The following is a 20389-nucleotide window of genomic DNA, read 5'->3' on the forward strand; positions in this document are numbered from 1 at the left end:
GGCCTAAATATGTATAGTCATTCGACTGAAAGCTAGACTCAACTGCATTACTTAAGTGATGTTGGGATCTGGAGGTCACATGTATTGCATTCTAATCAGACAGTCAGTCTATAAAAATTTAAGAATGAAGATTTACCCCCAAACATTTCATATCTTTTAACCTTGGCTCCAGTGTAACATCTGTTGCTGTCTACTTTACTGATAGAGAGAGAAACAGTATCAAGAAGAACTGCTAGGGAGATGGATTTTGCCTCGACTTCTGGATCTGTCAGTGACCCCGAGTATGACTTGTCATTCTGTTCTCCTTTCTGTGGCTGTCAGCTGTCATTTCAGCGTGAAATCTCTCTTCCACCTCACCTTCAGTTCATCATTTTCCGGCTCAGGCCGAGCTCACCAGAAGTCCGCTACTCATCCAGATCATCAGCATTCTGTTCATCCAATCACCACCACCACCACCACCACCAGTGTCTAGACTCCAATAGGTGTGGTTGCCATACAACTTAGTGGCTTCACAAGTGGGTGTAATCGCCAAAGACTATTCACATTTATCATATTCATTGTGCACACGTCAAATATACTCATTCACTCAGATGCTTAGACTCTCCTGATTGAACTGAATGAAGAGCCGGTGGGAGCAAAGAGAGTCGACTCTAGAAAAGGAACAGAACCATAAAATCCAGCCTTCTTCAAAGAGACCCAAAGCATATTGTAACAAATCGCCCTAAGTTCGCCTAATTGGACAGGTTTAATAAGAATGAAATAAACAAAAGAAACGCTGGGTCTCTTAGTTTAAAAGAGGTAGCAATTACAATCTTTTAACTGCTGTTCACACTAAAGTGACATTAAAGTAAACAGTTAGATGAGAGGCCGACTAATGGAAGACAAAGGGGGGTTATTATACAACCAGACAGTGAGCCAAAGTAGTCATTTGCTCCCAAGAGCCTCCCATGTGTAACGAGTGAGCGGGGTTGAACTCCATGGTTCAGCCCTGCTCACACAGGAATCTGAATACTGGATTCTTGTTGCTGCTTGGCCAGTCCAAATTCCTTGCTGGCACCCACAAAGTTTGTCCCGCAATCTGAGAGCAGTTGTTTGGCAGATCCACGGATGGCAAAGAACTGCATCAGAGTGTTGATACAACTGGAGGTATCCATGCACTCGATTATCTCAATATTCATTGCTCTAGTGCTTATACAAGAAAACCATATCGCCCAATGCTTGCCCTCAGCATGCCCACCCCTTGTGTGCCTTGCAGTAACTTCCCAAGACCCAAAGACGTCCAATCCCACGTAGGTTAAGGGGGAGACATGCTGAGATGTTCCGCAAGTCTGCCATCGCTTGTACCATATCTTGCCGATGGCCACCTTGATGCTTCATTTGCTTGTGGTAATATTTCACTAGCAGATAAGGGAGGTGGTGACCTTTAAGTAGAACCGTCCATCTTCAAGCATAGGTTTGATTGAGTTTGGAGAGTGGACTGGAGTCAGGGTTTTGCTATTAGCAAGGGCAGAAAATTCCAGCGGAAAGGCTTCTTTCTGTATCGCCTCAATGATGGTATCCTTTGCTTGATTAAGCTCATCAGGACTGCGGAGTTGTTTACACCAATGCCAGCCACTGCATCCGTTTGCGTGTTTCCAGACTTGTGGGATCAACATGGATGATGAAGGCAACAGCTCTCAATACTGAGTCCCATGTACAGAAGCGCTTGAACCGGACTGTTGTGAGACTTTACACTTGAACTTCTGTATGAAAGCTTGACACATCAGGCAGCAAGACCACATCAAGTTCAGGGTTGATGAGTTCAGGTCCATCCAGCAGGCCTTCGTTTGCTGTAAGGAGTAAGGTTGGTCTTCTGAACCATGTTGTTTTGGCAAGATGGGATGAAGAGATAGATGTAAAGACATGATCAGCTGGATTGTGCTCTGTTGCTACATAGAACCATTGCTCAGGCTTGGTTGACTGACGTATCCACTGGACTCTAATTGTGTATATACACATAAAAGCGCTTTCCCTTATTATGCATGTATCCAAAGACTATCTTGCTATTGCAGTAAAATTCACTGCGTCCATCTTTAGGTCAATCTCATCGAGTATGAGCTCTGCCACTTTAGGTATGGTAGGTTCAGATAGAGGCTGGTTTTCCCTAGGACAAAGCTGACATTGCTGATTCCTTCTTTATCAGTGACCCGAAGGTAAGCCACTGCAACAATTGCCTTGCTGTAGACATCCAAAAAGAGACACAGTTCCTTGCGACTTGCCTTAGAAAGAGAATCTGGTGTGTAGGAGCGTGCAACATGCAGCTGCCTCAACTCCTGAAGTGAATCTGCCAGGTTACCCATTCACTTCCGTTCTCTTCTGGGAGTGGAGCATCAGAATCAGATGCATCACTGGTGAGCTCCCGCAGTAGAGCTCTACCTTGTAGGGTGACAGGAGAGACCAGACCAGTGGGATCAAAGATACTGTTGATGGTGGCTTTCAAATGTAACTAGCAACGAAAATTTAGGCTACAGATTAAAATTAGTGCACAGTGCAGCCAGCCCCGTCTCATCCCAGGGCGTCTGTTACTGATGCTTTGTCAGGCTTTTTCAAAGCGTCAGTATCTGATGCCCTGGGATGAGACCGTGTTGGTGCAGCGGGTTTCGGTTGTGAAGTCATAGGCTACACCGTGCTTACACTGAGCTGACAGAGAGCAGTGTCTGTTGTGCTAATATGTTTAATAATAAATACCTACATACAGTATATATATATGCTTAAAAATGCACACACAAAAAAGCCAAACTACTCTTATTTCATGTGGATGTGACTGATATGTTTCAACCACAGATGATCTTCCTCAGGTGAAGAAGTGAACACGCTTGTATTTAACAGGCAATAAATTACAAAACATCACATCTCCTAATGTGATTTGTTTGCCAAATCATAATTCAACATCGGAGACAACAAGAAAATAATTTCAATTTTTAAACAATCTTTACTTACTTACACACTGGGAATATTGTCCTGGTGTATATATAGCAGGTTATCTAATGAGGAGATGATGGTTTGTAATTTCATCACAAATAAATACAAGTGTATGTTAACTTCTTCAACTTTACCTGAGGAAAACCATTTAAAATAATTCTAGTCACATCCACATCAAATGAAAGACTTGGGGGGAAAAGATTCATTGTTTTTTATTTTTCATTTAAGTTACTCACTAAGTTACTAGCTACTCAAGTAGTTTTATTAGTAAATACTTTTGTACTCTTACTCAAGTAGTTATTTTGATGACCACTTCTGCTTCTACTTGAGAACTTGTTTTTGCAAAGTAGCAGTACTTTTACTTGAGTACAGTTTTTGGCTCTGCCCACCTCTGCTCCACGAACTGTCAGTTGCTGTTAAGTCAATGCTGGGAAGCACCATGTGAAGTCAAATGCACCTATTGTTCAGTATTCCAACATGATAACGACCACTGCCTTGCTAAAGAAGGTGATGGTAAAGGTGATGGACTGGCCAAGCATGTCTCCAGACCTAAACCCTATTGAGCATCTGTGGGGCATCCTCAAAAGGAAGGTGGAGGAGCGCAAGATCTCTAACATCTACCGGCTCTGTGATGTCGTCATGGAGGAGTGGAAGAGGACTCCAGCGGCAACTTGTGAAGCTCTGGTGAGCTCCATGACCAAGGGGGTTAAGGCGGTGCTGGAAAATAATGGTGGACACACAAAATATTGACACTATGTGCCCAATTTTGGACACTTTCACTTAGGGGTGTCCTCACTTTTTTTGCCAGCGGTTTAGACATTAATGGCTGTGTGATGTGTTATACAAGCTTTATACAAGTTATACAAGCTGAACACTCACTACTTTATATTGTAGCAAAGTGTCATTTCTTTAGTGTTGTCCATGAAAAGATATAATCAAATATTAACAAATATGTGAGAGGTGTACTCACTTTTGTGAGATATTGTATGTTTTTTGCCTTTATACTCACCTTATCCAGTGAGTATTGTTTTTTTACTCAGCACTATTGTATATCTGGAGATTTCATAGAAGCTTAATGGACACGCACTGTTCTGTGTGTGTGTGTTTTGGGGTCATGAGAGTCTGGCCATTGCCTTATTTCAACACACTTTGTAAGAGTGACCAATTATATGTCCTTGTTTGGTCAGGATAGCTCCTGAAGAATTCATCAAGCATCTTTTGCCAGTCAATCTCAAAATGTAATGAAGGAACCGTGTGTGTGTGTGTGTGTGTGTGTGTGAGAATGACAGAGGAAGAAACGGAAAAAGACAAAAGCACACAGGGCTGGACTTGGAGTTGGTTGGGCCCCATTCCAAATCTAAACCATCCCATTACCTCTCTACCTTTAGAAAACCACTGATATCACAAGTGTTAAATGAAGATGGTCAGACATTCAGATTCTGACCTGTCCCCGGCGTCCCCAGTGTAAATGACACCTATCTGTCAACAAGGCTGTGATTGGTCGGTTCATGACAAGTGACATTGACGAGCTACATTCAGCACACGGCTGCTTGAAAGACACCCAAGCTTATCTTCTCCCTCATCTCTCTCCGCCGACAGAGTTTAGTAGGCAGAGAGAACTGGAACAGGTGAGCGTCACGTAGCGCCCAGAAAACCTGATATGGAGAGGGCAGAGGAGAGTACCGGCAGCTTGGGAGAAGTACCGGTACGCCAAAGAGTAAAATGTTACTGCGTACTGGGGCGTTCCGGCCCACTTCAAGCACTCAATACGACCCAGTTTGAGTAACAGAAGTTGAAGGTTTATCAAGTTTACCCAGGTTTATAATACTCACGGACTTGATTCAACAACAATTTTATCTTTTCTAATGTCATTTAGTCCTTTGTGTTGCTGTGACATAGCAAACGGTGGCGTTTCATACGGATGCTGAAGGGTACCTTTAGTGTAAAATAATTACACTGTCACGTTGTCTGAAAGGGTCGGTAATGACGCACTGAGATGAGAACGCGTTGAAATACGTGTTACCTAGTGTCATAACAGACTACATACTAAGCATCTCCAATAACGGAAGGAGCGTCTCAGGCCACTACTCTGCTGCTAGGGCTGATCACCTGTAATTACAGACACCTGTCACGTTGCCGTCTAGCACACACTCAAACATACCATAAAGTCACCTACCCATGGCGGTTGGTAATTGGCCACATCTGCGGGAGAAAACACATCAGGAAGCCTGTAACATCACAAGCGACCCGTGTAAGACGGACAAAAACCACAAAACAACTAAGCATCGACACAATAGGACACAGTTCCTACCTGTGACAATGCGGGAGTCTGCGTCACGGAACTGAGATGGGCATTGACGTCAGAGAGAAAGAGAGACCAGGTAGATACCTGCCTTTATAGAATCTTCTACTCCCTCATTGGCCAATGCTTGCCGACTACCAATTGCAGTGCCCACCTACTTAAAAACAACAACATCACCAAATGGCACTTTGCTGCCACACCTAGTTTCTGTGTACCACGATCTGAGGAGGTTTTTAACAGAGAGCTCTGTCTTTGCCCCCTCATAGACCATTTGACTGTGCTATAGACTTAGTACCTGGAGCCCATTTACCCTGTAACATTTCTTGCCTGGAAAAGGAGGCCATGGAAAGATACATTCACAACTCCCTGGCTGCTGGTCTCATCTGCCAGTCCTCCTCCCTGTTAAGGGCAGGCTTTTGTGAAAAAGAACAGGCTATCCACCGCTGCATTAACATCCAGGTCTCAATGATATCAGTGTTAAAAATAAGTATCCTCTCCCTCTCATTGACCCCACATTCAAGCCACTGCATCAAGCCAAAGTTTTCTCTTCAGAATGCCTATGTCATTTAGAGTATTTAGTAATGCTGTTTGGATAAACTAACGCACCTGCAGTGTTTCAGGCACTGGTCAATGATGTACTACGTGACATGCTAAACCGATTATTTTTCATGTACCTGGATGACATACTCCTCTTCTCTCAGAACATACAGGAACACACTCTTACACAACATGTAAGGTTGGTGCTATAGAGACTGTTGGATGATTTAGATAATGACTTTTAGTCAGATCCTGCGAAGATCAAAGTAGCGGAGGAATGGCCTACATCTGCTATACAGAAACAACTACAACGATTCCTTGGCTTAGCCAATTTCTACTGCCCATTCATCTAGGATAACGTCAGGCAGGTAGCCTCTCTCACACGACTTACTTGCCCGGTCATCCAGTTTGTATGGGACCCCTGCAGTTTATAGTTTTGGTGGGGGCTGATACACCATCATGTCCCAACGGGCTCCCGGGGACAAAAAAACTGCATCCTTACCTTGCCTCCGTGCTTTCTTCTCCCGCAGACTGTCACTAGCTGAGAGACACTGAGCCCGAGCCTATCCTACCTCCTTCCTGTCTTTTGGCTGCCGCTTGTTGGAAGGTCGAGATGGTGGTTCATGACTCCCAACAACTAAATCCTGACCCAGTTAAAGAGCCTAATGACCAATTGTTCGTGCCTGATTCAGCCAGATCCCAAGTCCTCTAGTGGGGTCATTCATCGAAGGTCGCCTGCTACCTAGGAATCCACTACACGTTTCTGGTGGATGTCCATGTTACAGGAAAAGTGTGCATTGTTAGCCACCTGCTATTTCCGTGCCGGCAGCAAGTCCTCTTAACAACCCCTTGTTGGTCTTTTGTGTACGCTGCACATTCCCAGTCGACCTTGGTCTCATATTACTTCCCCCGTCTGAAGGTAACACTGTTATTCTGATCATTGTAAACCGGGAAGCTGTGCCTTTTGTCCCTCCAACCAAGTTGCCATCTGCATCTAATTCATCCACGCAGAGCTCCTGGAGAGATTATGCTTTCTGCATTCATGGCATACCTCTGGACATTGTGTCTGACTGGGTCCCACAGTTCTTGTTTCAAGTATGGAAGCCGTTTTGAAGCATACCATCCACAGACCAACAGGCAGACAGAACTGGTTAATTAGGATTTGGAGACAGCGCTGCTCTGTGTCTTGGCTAAACACCCCTTAACCTGGCGCAAACAACTGCCATGGAAAGAGTATGCCCACAACTCATTGACCAGCTTAGCCACAGTTATGACTCCATTTATGGTTTCTGTGGGTTTTCAACCTCCCCTGTTCCCCAACCAGGATGTCGAGGTAGATGTTCCATCAGTGCAGGCTAATTTAAGCATGTCCGGTCAGCAGTGGTGGAAAGTACAAATACTTTGGTACCTCAGGCCATTTTTTCCACAGTTCTCTAGTGAATTTAGTTGAATCATAAAATAATTAATATTGAGTAATTCCTGTGTTTTCACCTACTACCTCTCAGCCAGTACCAGCTGCCATTGCCAACCAGAACCAGACCTACTACAGCACAGAAGGAGTCCTGGGCACTGGATGTGATGAGAACTGTATTTGCTAGTCATGGCATTGCCACCGAAACTATGCCATTTAAAAACACTAGGAATTTAATGATTCACCAAATCGTACTACTACTGCTACTCATACTAGTTATCCTACCAGGCTAGTCAGAGGGTCTGGTTGTCTTCCAAGGATCTCGCCATAGCCTACACCGTAGCCTGATAAGAACGTCCCCAAAAGTGTGACTACATGTCGCAGCAAAGCAGACCACAAGAACTTTGATTAGACTGCTTGGTAGAATCACATATCCGGCTCGTCTTCCTTCTTCTGCCTCAGCCCGTTCAAGGGTCATACATACCATCTCCCCCGGTGCCTTCTCTCATTTCTGTGTTTTAGTAATTTCACTAAAAGTAACTGCTGTTCACCTCCAACTCCAACATGATCCACACACTTTCAGTCGCTATTGCTTGTAGTAGCCTACACAAACAAAGAAGAAGAAACTCAGCATGGTGGAACATAGAAACCCCACTGCAAACTAGCTTTTTTGGTGATGCAATTGCAAAGCGACGGAGACACCAATGCACTAGTATAAATGCTCACATTGGTACATAGCATACACTGTCTAGGAATTCTGACTTGGTTAGTGGTTTTTAACATTACTGACTGAAGCCGAGCACTGACTTTTGATTGTTCTTCCTTCCTTTATATCGTTTATTAGTCAGCACTTGTATGGGATAATAGTACCCTGGTGATATTGTTATGTAAATGTGTGTGTCATCTGCATAATTATTTTTATTTTTTCATAATCTGAGCCAGTGGAAACATGTAGATGTGAAACTTTTTGTAATTACCAAAAGACCCGCAGTAGTCCCTGTCCTAACCAATTTAATACTGTGCCAGAAAGTCCCACCCAGTTTTCCAGTCGGTCTAGTAATATGTTGTGCTCAACCGTGTCAAATGCAGCACTGAGATCCAATATTACCAAAACTAAAATTTTGCCACTGTCTGTGTTTAAGTGGATTTCATTGAAGAGCAGTCTCGATGCTGTGGTGTGGTCAAACTCCTGACTAGAAGACATCAAAACAGTTAGTGCCAAGATTTAGGTTTTTTCAGATTTTTCAGTGAATTTACTTCAAAATGGGAGGTTTTATATGGGCATATTGCTCATTAATGATGTGTCTAGATTGTTCTTTTTTTAATAGTTGCTTGATGAGTGATGTTTTCAGGGCCTGTAGTAAGAAATCTGTGAGAAGAGACGTTTTTACAATTTGAAGATCTAAGGCCATGCAATTAGAAACATTTTGGAAAAAGTAAGACAGTAAGAAGTAAGACAGTAAGAAGATTTCAGATGTTGTGTAAAGTCCTCCATGTCCTTCATGGTTGATAATATCAAATTGTGTCATTTTTGAATTGATTTTAGTACTATATCTGGTATGGAGGCACTGACTGCCAGTCTAAATTTATGCAAATAGATTTCTTCATAGCCCATTCAACTGGACATTGCAACTACATTGAATCATTTCTGCATCTGTGTTATCAGCTCCATCTCAGTTCAAATATTCACTGGCAGCATTTCAGAAGCACATAATCTAAAGCAGACTGTGCCTCAGCAGCTAGTTTGACAAGTACAACAACCTCATATTCTGCACTACATATAAGCCTATTTGTACAGCTGTATTTTTTTCAACAAATATTCTGCGTTGTCAAGGCTGTCACATCCCCTTGCCTTTGTCATGTAACAGCCCAAGTCTGAAAGATTCCACTGCGGACAGTAGCAAAGCAGCTGTCAAAGGCGGAGCTGGAGGTTCCAGTCATACACCAACTAAGCAGTCTGAGCCACAGCAGAGAGAAGCATGCTGCATGAGTAGCACTGAGCTTCCAGCAGGATATCTTATTGGATACTGGCACAGGACACACAGGACTGGTAAGTGCATTTCATTAGAGTAACAAAAAAATTTACCTTTTGCTTTGTTTAATTCTCGGATATAATCAGAGCTGCAGGAGCACACATACAGACAAACACAGACATTCAGAACCCAGGATTTTAACAGCTATAACTTATGAGGAAAGTACATAAAATTCATTAACCTCTTAAACTCTTGATTTTATCTTAATAAATCTTAAATATCCCTATTAGTTTCTCTAAATTAAATAGTATTGTATATTACGTATATTATGCAGTATCTGCTTGTTCCAACAAATGTGAATAAATATATATATTCACAATTCATTAAGCTTACATTATTAGGAGAGAGAGATGCTGATGAAGAAATCTGGGACATCTTAGTATCTTAAAAGATTAATGTGCCCATATTAAACTGAAATAGTTAGTGGTGACTGTAATTTTTCCTCCTTCCACACTGGCCCTGTAGTGATTCCATTCCTAAATCTCCCAAAGTTAGAGTCTTTTAGTACAAACTACTTTATGTTTCTCCAGACAGTGTTGCCTTGCTTAGATGCTTTTCTATTTTTCTCAGTTTTTTCTGAAGTGTTACATGGAATTGTAAAATAGAAAGGCTAGATAACCCATTATAAAATGCATAGGATTTATTTAATTTGTTAAATGTGCATTTTCTTCCTATTGTTATGTAATAATCATATTATATGTATATTTGTTTATTTTCTATGTATTGTTTTATGGAACCCCAAAGTGTCCATTATTAAAGCTCAACTCATTATTATTTAATGTTAACAGTTGAATTGAGTTTTATGCTCATTTTTAAAAGTATGTTATTATTTCATAGTGTCCCTTTTCATGAGTAGCATGTTCATGCAGGCTGCAGTTTCAGTACCACATTTCTTTTGCAGTTCAAATTCACTAGGTGGCACTGTTACAAAAAACTAGGGCTCTAGAGATAGGGTCCTGAAACCACAGTCTCCTCCACTGCAGGAACATAGTATGGCTGTGTTATATTAGTTATTCAACAATTGTTGATTTACCCTCTGCACTTACCCTCAGGGGAATCCCCGCCACTATCATAAATAGTTCCATGTATATAATAAATTTAAATATAATAAAAATATCAAAATTGTCCCCTGTATTTAGCCAGTGAGCTCCTGTTAGCTGAAGCAACCACAATGTCAAATTCATTTTGAATAAACTATCTAGCTGCTGCTGTAACAAGGTTGCACATGTAATCTAGCTAGCTGGCTAGGTTGTGAACTTTAATACTCAGCATATGCCACTTTTAAAGGCATCAGCTAAAATTGGCTGATTAATTCAGAGTAACCGCTACTGTGTTTTGATTCTAAGATGTTCCTCAGGGAAACAGACAAAAAGAAAGAAATAAGATATCTTTATCTGTGGTCAAGCCAACAGGTGCTAGCTGACACTGCTAACACTGACTCTTCACTTGGAAGCTGAGAATTAACGTTCACAACCTGGCCTAGATAATAAGCAAGCTTGGTAAGTGGCAAAAACAGCCTTGTTAAGAAGGTTCAGTTTCTGTGCCTGTGTAGTTGGTTGATCAGAGTACATTTGGCATTGTTGTTGCTCTAGTTCATAGGAACTACCTGGGTAATTTTGGTAAGCGTTGTTGACTAACTAAAGAGAGGCAGGGGGTAACAACACCACAATTGGCATTGAAATAAAATGTGTTGATGGGAAATGACATTATGAAATAAAAACTAAATTTTGAAGAAAAAATACATATGTCTATGAAATAAATACTGAATCAAATAAACAATTATTATGAAAATGAATTATGAAATAACATTGTTGTAATGAGTTATGTTTTAATAATGTTGATTATATTATTATAATATGATTATTTATTTCATAATGCATTTTTTAAATTTAATATTGAACACTTTGGGCTTCAATAACGTTTAATGTGTTTTATTTATTTTGTGTAGGAATCCAGCCCTTCAGCTTAAAGTCTCAAAGCTATCAAACCTTTCAAACCTTTCTCTTCTCCAACATCACACATCAGAACTAAAGCCACGGACTGAAGACATTTTTGGGGAGATATGATGGTTCTGGCTTTAATTAGTACAGCCTGTATTAGTAATGTCATCTATTCTTTACAGGCTATGCTAATCTATGCCAGAATCAGCAATACAATGGAAGCGGAGTATTGAAACCTGAAACACTTTTTCTAGATCTATTAAGGTGCACACTATGCTGTCTTGGTTCATAGTATGGAGTCAGAATGATGTGGGGAATCAAAATGTTAAGCATGTTCAGGTAACTGAAGCGATTCCAGTGTGGATAGCTGGACATATCAAGGATACAGCACAACAAGGACCATCTCCTGGGTGCTGATAATGATTTGGCAATTGGTGACAGTGCAAGAAATTACAGGTTGATCTCAAAAAATTTGCATACATCGAACTTTGCCATCGGGTTTCAAATCCTAATAAAATTATTTTAAAAATATGAAATGTTACGTACATCCTACAGAAAATATGTTTTCTCCGACACCAGACAGGTGTGCTGAAAAGACAATATAAATTTTTTATTTGAGATGCACCTGTAGAAGAGAACAGAAAAACAACAGATGGAAAACTTCTGAGGTAAAGATTGAAGTTCGATCCTGATACAGTAAAATTCATGCTCTAAATATGAAATGTCCTAAAAGCTCAGGCACATACAAATACACAAAAAACACATTTCAAGGAGAGACTTCATTTGAGTTAACAATGATAATTTGAAAAGGGATGAAGAAATGCTGAAGATTGGTTTGATGTCCTCCATTACCACACCCCACCATTCAGGCACTGGAACCAACCAATGGGAAGCACTAGTGCAGCAACAAAGATGAGAACCTTTGCCAACTTACTGCTACTGTTCTTTTATCACTGGGATATGCTTCACATCATGCAATGTTACATGTTGCAACTCTATCAGCTCACTGGTTATACATGCCGCTTTTGGAGCATTATTTTTGGTTATGGGAGCAAAACGTGTTCTGTATGAATACTTTGTGTTGCTGTTGGTTATGTCATTCTTACAATTCTGAAAGGATGGTGTACTGATTCATGCATAGTACTCTATGGTCAGTCCGTATGTGCCCACTAACAATACATTTGCACAGTATAACTTTACTAAAGGCATCTATCTGTAGTCCTGCTGTCCAATGGGCAATAAGAGGTTATCCTAGCTCCAGTATATTGTATACACTACAGGACAATACACTTCTCAGGCCAGATAATGCAGAATAAACACATTTTGTCTGTCTAGATTATTGACGGATTATAATGAAGTGAATTGCTACTTGTAGCCATACATTGTATATTAGGCAGCAATACTCTCCTATAATGCTAATATATTATTGGCTTAATGTAAATGAAGCTGTGACACTCACAAACAAACAAATTGTCATCACTTAACATGAAAATTATGTATTAACTAGGGGTGGTAAAGATTCTGAATTGATTCACAACTTCCATTGATTTTTAAATCTGTCTAAGTATATTTTAAATCTTCTCCTCTTTCAGGGTTCTGTAAAACACAGTTGCAGTAAGCAGTGTGGCTACTGGCTAGTCAGTCACTGCTAACATTAGCTGTCCTACAGGGTCCAAAATTAGCACTAGCCACTTGCCAATAAAATAACTGAGGTCTGCCGCCATTGGAGGGTTGCTGGAATAGACCTAATTCACTACAAACTCTCATCACCACAATACACAAGTTGACTGACCATGTTTTGTTTTGCATGGTGGACATGTAACGTGTGACCACCAAAAATTGTATCGTAAGTCTGATTGACCCTCGCTGTCACTGTCACTATGGTTATCTAGCTAGCTCAGTGTTTCCGCGCGTAGTTCATTGTGGTAAGTTGCACATAACACTAATATCTCTAGTGTGACAGCAAACACAACACTTTTGTTAACTATTCTCCTTAAATAGTCACGTTATAGCTGACTGAAGTAACTCCATTACCCCTGATAGCAACCACTTTTCTGTGACTGCGGCAGCATGCTGGTTGTTCTCTCACACTCCGGGAGAGACTTGCTTCCCACAACAAACCTACAAGTCTACACCACACACACAGGTTATCCACACAAGGCCATCTTCCTTAATGAGGAGGCTTAACCGATAACACAGCAGAGTAAGGCAGTTGGTGTAGTAACCTAACCTAACATAGCAACTATATAATATAATTAAGTGTTTGTTTATCTTGATAGACAGACGGGCAGTGTTGGATAAAGCACTAAGATTATTTGTTTCAGTCTGTTCTGCATTGGAACTGTTACTTAAGTAAACCTCTCTAAGTATAATCTGGAAAATGTAGTAAAAGTACCCAATGAAAAACAAAAATGCCAACCTCAACCACACAGTTCTGCTGTAGACGGAGCCGTGGTGAACGAAAAAGCTCAACAAATGCCATTATTAAACATGTGGCTGTCCTTCTTCTGTACCTCGCTATCATCTGCTCACAAATTCCCTTTCTTCCACCTGAAATCCACTGGATCGCGGGTTCTCTTCTAAATTACGTGCATGCTACTTGTCTGTGCGGACACAGTGGAGAGAGAGAGAGAGAGTGTTGTGGGGCAGTTGCGCTGTTCAGCACCAGTAACCGTAATGAAAAGAACAGAAAGTTGTGAACACTTGTCATAATGACTTGTGAGAGGACAATGAAAAATGTCTCCTGTGAAAATCTAACTGGGGCTAACATCAGTGGCTCCTTCTTTACTTCTGTACCACAGTTGATGCGTGTGACATTGTGTTATTCTTCACTTTCAGGCCGTGGACAATTCAAACTGGGAGTCTGATGTGGCCTACATTCAAACATTAATGTACGGAATTGAGCATTAAGGCCTGCAGTGTGAACGTAGCTTTAATAATAAAGTAGGGGCCCCTCACAGAAAGTGTAGTCTAGGGGCCCATGACCTCAATCTGCCACTGTCAGTGGACTGCGTTTTTTTGGTTTATCTTTTTTTTTTTAAATTAGCACTCTTTTTTCCTTACCTAAGGGTTTGTCAAGTTAATGTTTGAAAGTGTCATGGAATCAGGGATTTGGACTTGATGCATTTTGCTCTTTTCAAGTACTCTTTTCTTTTGCACTGTTCAACATGCTTGTTTCTGCTGTCTTTTACCATTCAAGCTTGTGACGAAGTGTTAAAGAATTCAGTTGAACTGTTACACCTTAATCCTTCATCTATTTTCTCCTTTTTTCTTATAGATGTCCATTAGTCATCATGAACTTGAACTCCAGCTCTGATTCTATCAACTTTCTTAGCAACAGTTCTCCTGGCATGAGAGACCAGCATGATACCACCGTCATAGTTGACCCTGCCATATTAGGTACTGTCTACTGCACTTCGTATCTAACAATGAACTAATTAACTAAGCAATGCTGATATTGTAAAGTGCACAATTTAAATTGTCTTGAGCAATGGAGCCAAATAAGCTTACACAAGCTCCTCAATATCAGACAAATGTTAAATACAAGTATATTAAAACAGCCAGGAACACAGGATGACAAGAAAAACAGTTGTAGTAAGAATAGATAAATCGAAAGGAAAACATGACATACAAGAGGTAAATAATAATAATTTAAGCCAAAGGTTTCTGGGATAATACACTAATAAAGTGTTTGTAGACTTGTGTGATTCTCTGGGACAGTTATTGTTGACTTTCCAAATATCTGATTCATTTTCATGTAGGCTTCTACAAAGTATGTGAGACATAATTTTGTTTTACATGACTTGTTTCTCCACATCTTCAGGGGGCTCTTACCAGGGGTTGGCTATATTATCTGATAGTGTTGGTGGTTGGAAGCAGCATAATGTCAGTCAAGGAGGAAACTTCACTGATTTACCAGTTAACAGGACATTAATGCCGCCAGAGGCAGAGGACTTTGACCCATTAGGAGGACATACTATCTGGCAGGTAACAATCAGCTGTTTTTACCAAAACAGATCTACTTTTTTTCGTTCGTTTTTCATTAGCATCAGTTATAGTGCTGATTTAGTGACACTGTAATACTGAATAAGTGTTGTTTCAGAAATGTATAAATGTTAGTTAAAGAGGTCATATTAGGCTTTTTGTCTTTTTCCCTCTCCTTTATTGAGTTATATATCTTTTTTGTGCATGTAATAGGTTTGCAAAGTGAAAAAGCCCAAAATCCAGCCCAAAGGGAGTTCCCATCTCCCACAGAAAACTCTGCTCTGAAAACGGCTCGTTTGTAGTCCAGCCTTAGTTAAAACTTTATGGATGAAAGTTAAATGTGTTACAGATTAATAACTCACCACTCTGAAACTCTTGCTCCAGTCCATGTTGCTAAGCTGGTAAGGGGAACATATACAGTTGAACTGAAGTCGTGTTTACGTGTTACCGGCTTTTCACGACCCGCCCAACTCTGCATCTGATTGGCTGGTAGTCCTTAACTAGGAACTGCGCATGTGCAACTCCCAACAAAGATCTAGTAGAGGTAAGATGTATCACTCCATAGCTAACACAGGGTGAAAAGAGGAGCTGCAGCAAGGTGCAGTATGACAAAAAATATGTTATATGTTTTTTGAAAATGAAACCATGTAAACCTGTTCTGGTACAACCCCTAAATAAGTTTTTGAACCTGAAACTGAGCATAATATGACCTCTTTAATTCATACCTTATATGGCTAACTACTACAGCTTTACCACCTAAATGTGCAGACATGAGACGTGTCCACTGCAGCTTGAAAGTACTCCAGAACAGAGCAGGCAGGGTAGTTCCATGGCTTCAGTAACAAGGAATTCTAACCATCAGACAAACGTTCTGCTGTGCTCTTTAAATAATTGCGTCAACAGTACTGTAGTATATAAGTATTTGGAGCTTGTTTTTTTACATTTATCTGACACTTCTATCCAAAGCAACTTACAATTGCTATATGTCAGAGGTCGCACACCTCTGGAGCAACGAGGGGTTAAGTGTCTTGCTCAGGGACACAATGGTGTATGGGTCACAGTGGGGGATTGAACCCAGGTCTCTCACACCAAAGGCAGGTATCTTATCCATTGCACCATCACCACCCTTTACCAATAATCCAACACCATTTCTACCACAAGGCTGTTCTTTACAATTTCTGGACCATTTGAGTTTTTGCCTTTGTAAACACAAACCGGACTGGTCATCATCGCCATGGTTTAATTCAGGAACAGGACCATTAGGTGTGAACCTGCACTAAGGTTCTGAGATAGTATCCCAGTTCAGTGGCATTTGCTGCTCAATAGTGTTTTTAGTTTCAAGAAGCATGGTCCTGTTAAGGTGTGTTCACATTGAAAACGAAGTTAATATTCGCTTCGCTCCACTTGCGCGAGTTTGACAGCTGGACATTTTGAGTGTTCACACACAACGCTTTAAGCGAATGAACACAACCCGCAAAAACTACATCTACATGAACCCAAAGTAAACCTTTTGCTGTGATTTAATTTCAATAAAGGGATCAAACTGATGCCGAAATAACTACAACATGATGTCGATTTGTTAGACGTATGAATTCATGCTTTGTTTTCTGAATGGAGTTCGGATTAGCTGGGCTATGCTAACCTGTTCACAGTAAAGCACAATGATAGCTGGAATAAAGTTACAGACACATCTTTTCTGAATTCACCAGGTAGTTCAACTTCTACACTTTATTTTCTCCAAGCAATATCCAGTTTTGTCCAGTTTTTATACAAAACGAAGTATAAGCAGTTAACTCTGAGCTCCTCCCGCGGGTAAACGGCATAGTTGTCAAAGCAGAATCTAGACTGACTACGGGTATTTATGTGTCCAAAAGCTGCAGCGCTGTTCGCCGTACACTTCCCTGTTCTTTAGTAGCTCTCTGTCGGCCAGCGGATCGTCATTACACCACTCAAGAGGTCCTCTCCAAACAGAGCTCCGAAGCAGCCTGTGACGTTTGGACAATCTCACCGCTGATAGGATTTTACAATATTGCGACAAGCGAATTTCTTGCCCCATTTGAAAGATTTGAACTCGCTCGAACCAGTGAATGTTGCGACAAACGCCTCTTCGAATTTTCCCGGAATTCGCCTCTTTGCATTGACTTCATATGTAATCAAGCCGCCCAAAACGCTGGATTTGCTTTCAGTGTGAACACACCTTTAAGGATAATTCACAGCCTTCTAGCTTCCAAATGTTCCTCAGCTCAGTGTTGATTTTTTGAAAGTTAAGTCTGTTCACTCTGCTTAACCACCCTCTTTGGGTCCTTGTCTTCTTACCTCTTCATTTTCAGGTCATCATAATTGTCTTCCTCACTGGAACACTTTCTCTTGTCACTGTTGTTGGCAACATCCTAGTGTTGGTGTCATTCAAGATCAATAAGGCACTGAAGACAGTGAACAACTACTACCTGCTTAGCCTAGCATTTGCTGACCTGACCATTGGCACACTGTCAATGAATCTGTATACTACGTACATCATCATGGACCAGTGGGCTCTGGGACCTGTGGTCTGTGACTTGTGGCTTGCAATAGACTACGTGGCCAGTAATGCCTCTGTCATGAACCTGCTTGTCATCAGCTTTGACAGGTAGGAGAACTTGATTTATTATATTTTTTAACTACAATGAAGCTGTCAGCCACTAACATATATTGTTGGTATACCCTCATGAACAACCTATATTATGTTCTTAGGTATTTCTCTGTGACCAGACCTTTGACTTACCGGGCCAAGCGTACAACTAAGCGGGCCATGACAATGATTGGATTAGCCTGGTCCATCTCTTTCATTCTCTGGGCCCCAGCTATCCTGTTCTGGCAGTACATTGTGGGTGAGCGGACAGTCCAACCTACTGAGTGCTACATCCAGTTCCTGTCCGAGCCCATCATTACATTCTGCACTGCTATTGCTGCGTTTTACTTGCCAGTAACTATTATGGCATTCCTATTTTGGAAGATCTATCAAGAGACAGAGAAGCGTGCTAAAGATATACAAGGTCTCAAGGGATCTGGGTCAGGCAACAGCCCAAGCAAGGCTCAAAACCATGGGGGTGGTGGAGGAGGAGCTGTTGGAAAAGGTGCGACTAACAGCCAGGATTCGTCAACCATGCTGCGTCAAATTAGCTCTCAAAGCTGCAGCAGCAATGAACTAAATCAGCTGGCTTCAGAGAAGAACAATGAGGACAATGCCAGCATACCAGTAGGAATGGGAAGAAGATGGAGGTGTGGCGCGTTGTGCTTCCAGTTTTCATCACTGCTGCGAGGTCGCCATGAATCTAAGAGATCCGTCAACACCACAACGACAACGGTTGGTGAGACTGAGCAGAGCAGCATTGACAGCTTTAACAACAATGAAGGTGGTGCATCTGGGGACCAGTCAGGATCAGAGGAGGAAGCTGATGATGTGGACCCTTCAAGGCCTCCAACAGGTTGGACATAACCCTGTGGTTGTTTGCATGATACTGTATAAAAATTATTCAAATATACATGATGTCTTATCTATCTATCTATCTATCTATCTATCTATCTATCTAGATGGTAAGAAATCTTCAAAGGTAAAGAAAAACAAGGATAAGCAACTATCATCATCCAACAGAATTCAAAAAGGGTCACAATCAAACCCTGTTACCTCATCACCCACTGACCAATCACCTGCAGCCATCAACATGAAAGATGCCGCGATGGCCAAACGCTTCGCCTCTAAGGCCAAGACAGAGATCAACAAGCGCAAGAATGAAAAAAAGGCAAATGAGAAGAAAGCAGCGCGGACACTCAGCGCCATCCTGTTTGCCTTCATTACAACATGGTTACCATACAACATCATGGTATTAGTCAACACTTTCTGTCAGGACTGTATTCCAGAAACTCTTTGGGCACTGGGCTACTGGCTGTGTTACGTTAACAGCACAGTCAACCCCATGTGCTATGCCCTGTGTAACAAGACCTTCCGGACAACTTTCAGGGATATTTTGATGTGCCAGTGGAATCAGAGGAAGAACCAGCCTCATTTTCATCAGAGGAAGGCTGTGGCTTTCAAGAAAAAAGACCCAATCTAAATTTTGGTGGCAAATTATTGGATGGATCTGTGTTTAAAGGTGCATTTCCTGATATATATTCAGAATTTGAATGCAGCATACACACCTCAAAGAGTTCCCAGTAATACACAAATGCTTATTAAAGGTTTGATCGCCAGTTTACTGTCTTTATATATTGCTTTGCTATAAACAATAACCTGGAGGTCAGTTATGACATACACTCAGTTGCCAGTTTATTTGGTATACCTAGCTAATGTGTTTGTTTTAGAGAGGTGTCCATTCATGTTTATGGTCATTTTAGAGGCTGTAGTTTATGAATCTGTTGAATTGTATTGTGTTATTCTATCGATTTGATCTGTGTTCCTAATATTTTCCCAATGGGCATTAGTTTTAGCTCTCTCAACCTAATAAACTTGCCACTAATTGTCAACAAAAATACTCTAAATACACTCTTATTCAATATCTCCAACATAGTTTAGAGATTTCAAAATCTGTCTTGCAGTAACCTGTTGTGACTCTCCTGTGTGGTTAATATTCTGTTCAGGGGCTGTGGTTGGGACACTTACTAAAATAAAATAAACAAAATCAGTAATAGAATAGAGAGGTGCTTTTCAATTTAGAAACCACCATGAGGAAAGATTACTGTTGATAAATTTGGTTGAGTCAGGCAATCAGTACTGAATGATTGTCTTTCAGTATTGTAATGTTTGTATGAAGCTGCTAACAGCAATGTATTGTCAACTGTAAAGTATAACACTGTGTGACACTGACTCTTATACTACTTCTTTGTCTGTACATCTGTGGAAATACTATAGAATTGTTTAATAATGTCAAAATACATGATCAGTGAACATATTGATGCAATGCATATTGGGTGGGCTGTTCTATATTCAGCAGTGCTTTGGACTATGGACAATACACGCCAAACCACATTGTGATTTGCCAATGAAAGGAGACACATTTTTGACATATCACCTCAACTTATAGTATACTACACTGTAGGGGGCTTACATGGGCACAGCTAAAGTTGACAGTGCCCTGTTCTATTTGTTAAAATACAAGTATTAATGTACTTGTGTAAATGTGTGCGGACTTGCCAATTTAAAAATTATTAGTTCTTATTAGTTCTGTCTGTGTTGGGTTGTCCCTAA

At 40.9% G+C, this 20389-nt stretch overlaps 1 pseudogene; it reads left to right on the forward strand.

Moving 5' to 3' along the window:
* The first annotated feature begins 1214 nt into the window (after nt 1-1214).
* Nucleotides 1215-19259, forward strand: LOC123983442 (annotated as a pseudogene).
* Nucleotides 19260-20389: the final 1130 nt, after the last annotated feature.

The sequence above is a fragment of the Micropterus dolomieu genome, linkage group LG14 (assembly GCF_021292245.1).
Source record: "Micropterus dolomieu isolate WLL.071019.BEF.003 ecotype Adirondacks linkage group LG14, ASM2129224v1, whole genome shotgun sequence".
In the NCBI taxonomy this organism is placed as follows: Eukaryota; Metazoa; Chordata; class Actinopteri; order Centrarchiformes; family Centrarchidae; genus Micropterus; species Micropterus dolomieu.